This window comes from Triticum urartu, chromosome 1A (genome assembly GCF_056163025.1).
Source record: "Triticum urartu cultivar PI428250 chromosome 1A, HENAU_Tu73, whole genome shotgun sequence".
NCBI lineage: Eukaryota > Viridiplantae > Streptophyta > Magnoliopsida > Poales > Poaceae > Triticum > Triticum urartu.
The window spans coordinates 94058480-94063879 of NC_141873.1; positions in this window are offsets into that span (position 1 = coordinate 94058480).

Genomic DNA, 5400 nt, shown 5'->3' on the forward strand with positions numbered 1-5400 from the left:
GATCGCCGCTGAGGGTAACGCCTCCGTGGCGGGGTCCATCCCCCCGTCCATGGTCGGCGCAACTAGCTCCGAATTGAGGGTTGGAGCGGCTGCCGGTGTGATCTCCAGAACGCTATCTGGTGGTAGAGCTAAATCGTACTCATCGTGACCGCGTGACGCACAAGGCAGAGGCTCGAATCCGTTGAAGATCAAGTCTCCGCGGATATCGACCGTGTAGTTTAGGCTTCCAAACCTGACCTGATGGCCAGGGGCGTAACTTTCAATCTGCTCCAAATGGCCAAGGGAATTGGCCCGTAGTGCAAAGCTGCCGAACACGAAGATCTGTCCGGGGAGAAAAATCTCACCCTAGACTGCATCGCCATCGATGATAGTAGGAGCCATCAAACCTAACGGCGACGACACAGAGGAACTCTCAATGAAAGCACCAATGTCGGTGTCAAAACCGGCGGATCTCGGGTAGGGGGTCCCGAACTGTGCGTCTAAGGCGGATGGTAACAGGAGGCAGGTGACACAATGTTTTACCCAGGTTCGGGCCCTCTTGATGGAGGTAAAACCCTACGTCCTGCTTGATTAATATTGATGATATGGGTAGTACAAGAGTAGATCTACCACGAGATCAGAGAGGCTAAACCCTAGAAGCTAGCCTATGGTATGATTGTATGTTTTCCTACGGACTAAAACCCTCCGGTTTATATAGACACCGGAGAGGTTAGGGTTACACAAGGTCGGTTACAAAGGAGGAGATACACATATCCGTATTGCCTAGCTTGCCTTCCACGCCAAGTAGAGTCCCATCCGGACACGAGACGAAGTCTTCAATCTTGTATCTTCATAGTCTAAAGTCCGGCCAAAGGAGATAGTCTGGCTGTCCGGAGACCCCCTAATCCAGGACTCCCACAGCTAGCTATGTGCCTCAATACCAAATTGAAGTTTACTTAAAAAGCTTTTATATTTCCCTTCCTTTTTCTTTTAAGCACGTCTTAGATTCTATATTTGAAGAAGGTTTTCTTGAAGGGGATGTCGTAGACACTTATGAAAAAATGAAAACCATATTTGGGCACCCCGTGAATGAGAAAGTTGAATCTACATCTCTTTTGCTCTCTTACCAAAATGAAACTACTAAAGAGATAAAGCCTAGCCTAGATACAAATTTCCATAACATACTTAATCTTTCCTCTACCATTAATAGCCATGTGCTTTATCAAAATAGAAGGATTAATTCTATAGATAGCAAGTTTGCTCTTTTCTTTCCTAAGACCAAAGATGGCAATACCGAGATCTATCCTTGCTTTTTATGCCTAGCTAGGGGCGTTAAACGATAGCGCTTGTTGGGAGGCAACCCAATTTTATTTTTATTCCTTGCTTTTTGATCCTGTTTATTAATAATTAATTTATCTAGCCTCTGTTTTGGTTGTGTTTTTTGTGTTTAATTAGTGTTTGTGCCAAGTAGAACCGTTGGGAAGACTTGGGGAAAGTCTTGGTACACTTGCTGTAAAAAAACAGAAACTTTAGCGCTCACGAGAACTACTGCCATTTTTATTTGGAAAATGATATTTAGTTAATTCTTTTTGAAGATAATTAATAGATAAATTCCTCACGTCCAGAAATTTATTTTAGAATTTTTGGGGTTCCAGATCATGCGCTGGCTACAGATTACTACAGAATGTTCTGTTTTTGACAGATTCTGTTTTTCGTGTGTTGTTTGCTTATTTTGATGAATCTATGGCTAGTAAAATAGTTTATAAACCATAGAGAAGTTGTAATACAGTAGGTATAACACAAATATAGATAAAAATGAGTTCATTACAGTACCTTGAAGTGGTCTTTTATTTTCTTTCGCTAACGGAGCTCACTAGATTTTCTACTTTGAGTTTTGTGTTGTGAAGTTTTCAAGTTTTGGGTAAAGATTTGATGGATTATGGAACAAGGAGTGGAAAGAGCCTAAGCTTGGGGATGCCCATGGCACCCAAAATATAATCTAAGGACACGTAAAAGCCAAAGCTTGGGGATGCCCCGGAAGGCATCCCCTCTTTCGTCTACTTCTATCGGTAACTTTACTTGGAGGTATATTTTTATTCACCACATATATGTGTTTTGCTTGGAGCGTCTTGTATGATTTGAGTCTTTATTTTTTTTAGTTTAACACAATCATCCTTGTTGTACACACCTTTTGAGAGAGACACACATGATTCATAAATTATTAGAATACTCTATGTGCTTCACTTATATTTTTTGAGTTATATAGTTTTGCTCTAGTGCTTCACTTATATCTTTTAGAGCACGGTGGTGGATTTGTTTTATAGAAACTATTGATCTCTCATGCTTCACTTAGATTATTTTGAGAGTCTTAAATAGCATGGTAAATTGCTTAAATAATCCTAATATGCTAGGTATTCAAGATTAATAATAAAATTCTCTTCTGAGTGTGTTGAATACTATGAGAAGTTTGATGCTTGATGATTGTTTTGAGATATGGAGGTAGTGATATTAAAGTTGTGCTAGTTGAGTAGTTGGGAATTTGAGAAATACTTGTGTTAAATTTTTTGATTCCCGTAGCATGCACGTATGGTGAACCATTATGTGATGAAGTCGGAGCATGATTTATTTATTGATTGTCTTCCTTATGAGTGGCGGTCGGGGGCGAGCGATGGTCTTTTCCTACCAATATATCCCCCTAGGAGCACACGTGTAATACTTTGCTTTGATAACTTGTAGATTTTTGCAATAATTGTATGAGTTATTATGACTAATGTTGAGTCCATGGATCATACGCACTCTCACCCTTCCACCATTGCTAGCCTCTCTAATACCGCGCACCTTTCGCCGGTATCATACACCACCATGTACCTTCCTCAAAACAGCCACCATACCTACCTATCATGGCTTTTCCATAGACATTCCGAGATATATTTCCATGCAACTTTCCACTGTTCCGTTTACTATGACACGCTCCATAATTGTCATATTGCTTTGCATGATCATGTAGTTGACATCATATTTGTGGCAAAGCCACCGTTCATAATTCTTTCATACATGTCACTCATGAGTCATTGCATATCCCGGTACACCGCCAGAGGCATTCACATAGTCATATTTTGTTCTAAGTATCGAGTTGTAATTCTTGAGTTGTAAGAAAATAAAAGTGTGATGATCATCATTATTAGAGCATTGTCCTAAGTGAGGAAAGGATGATGGAGACTATGATTCCCCCACAAGTCGGGATGAGACTCCGGACGAAAAATAATAATAATAAAAAGAGGCCACAAAAAACAGAGAAAAGGCCCAAATAAAAAAAATGAGAGAAAAAGAGAGAAGGGATAATTCTACTATCCTTTTACCACACTTGTGCTTCAAAGTAGCACCATGATCTTCATGATAGAGAGTCTCCTATGTTATCACATTCATATACTAGTGGGAATCTTTCATTATAGAACTTGGCTTGTATATTCCAATGATGGGCTTCCTCAAAATGCCCTAGGTCTTCGTGAGCAAGCAAGTTGGATGCACACCCACTTAGTTTCTTTTTGAGCTTTCATATACTTATAGCTCTAGTGCATCCGTTGCATGGCAATCCCTACTCACTCACATTGATATCTATTGATGGGCATCTCCATAGCCCGTTGATATGCCTATTCGATGTGAGACTATCTTCTCCTTTTTATCTCCTCCACAACCACCATTCTATTCCACCTAAAGTGTTATGTCCACGGCTCACACTCATGTATTGCGTGAAGATTGAAAAGTTTTGAGAATGTCAAAAGTATGACACAATTGCTTGGCTTGTCTTCGGGGTTGTGCATGATTTAAATACTTTGTGTGGTGAAGATAGAGCATAGCCAGACTATATGATTTTGTAGGGATAACTTTCTTGGGCCATATTATTTTGAGAAGACATAATTGCTTAGTTAGTATGCTTGAAGTATCATTATTTTTATGTGAATATTAAACTTTTATCTTGAATCTTTCGGATCTGAATATTCATGCCACAATTAAGAAGAATTACATTGAAATTATGCCTAGTAGCATTCCACATCAAAAAATCTGTTTTTATCATTTACCTACTCGAGGACGAGCAGGAATTAAGCTTGGGGATGCTTGATACGTCTCCAACATATCTATAATTTTTGATTGCTCCATGCTATATTATCTACTGTTTTGGACATTACTGGGCTTTATTATCCACTTTTATATTATTTTTGGGACTAACCTACTAACCGAAGGCCCAGCCCAGAATTGCTGTTTTTGCCTATTTTAGGGTTTCGAAGAAAAGGAATATCAAACAGAGTCCAAACGGAATGAAACCTTCGGGACCATGATTTTCTCACCGAACATGATCCAGGAGACTTGGACCCTACGTCAAGCAACCAACAGGGAGGCCATGAGGTAGGGGGCGCGCCTACCCCCCCCCCCCTTGAGGCGCGCCCTCCACCCTTGTGGGCCCCCTGTTGCTCCACCGACGTACTTCTTCCTCCTATATATACCTACGTACACACCAACGATCAGAAACGGAACCAAAGCCCTAATTCCACCGCTGTAACTTTCTGTATCCACGAGATCCCATCTTGGGGCCTGTTCCGGAGCTCCGCCGGAGGGGGCATCGATCACGGAGGGCTTCTACATCAACACCATAGCCTCTCAGATGAAGTGTGAGTAGTTTACCTCAGACCATCGGGTCCATAGTTATTAGCTAGATGGCTTCTTCTCTCTTTTTGGATCTCAATACAAAGTTCTCCCCCTCTCTTGTGGAGATCTATTCGATGTAATCTTCTTTTGCGGTGTGTTTTTTGAGACTGATGAATTGTGGGTTTATGATCAAGTTTATCTATGAACAATATTTGAATCTTCTCTGAATTATTTTATGTATGATCTGTTATCTTTGCAAGTCTCTTCGAATTATCAGTTTGGTTTGGCCTACTAGATTGATCTTTCTTGCAATGGGAGAAGTGGTTAGCTTTGGGTTCAATCTTGCGGTGTACCAGTGAAAGTAGGGTCTGCAAGGCACGTATTGTATTGTTGCCATCGAGGATAACAAGGTGGTTTTTTTTATCATATTGCATGAATTTATGCCTCTACATCATGTCATCTTGCCTAAGGCGTTACTCTGTTCTTATGAACTTAATACTCTAAATGCATGCTGGATAGCGGTCGATGTGTGGAGTAATAATAGTAGATGCACGCAGGAGTCGGTCTACTTGTCTCGGACGTGATGCATATATACATGATCATACCTAGATATTCTCATAACTATGCTCAATTCTGTCAATTGCTCAACAGTAATTTGTTCACCCACCGTAAAATACCTATGCTCTTGAGAGAAGCCACTAGTGAAACCTATGGCCCCCGGGTCTATCTTCATCATATTAATCTTCCAATACTTAGTTATTTTCATTGCTTTTATTT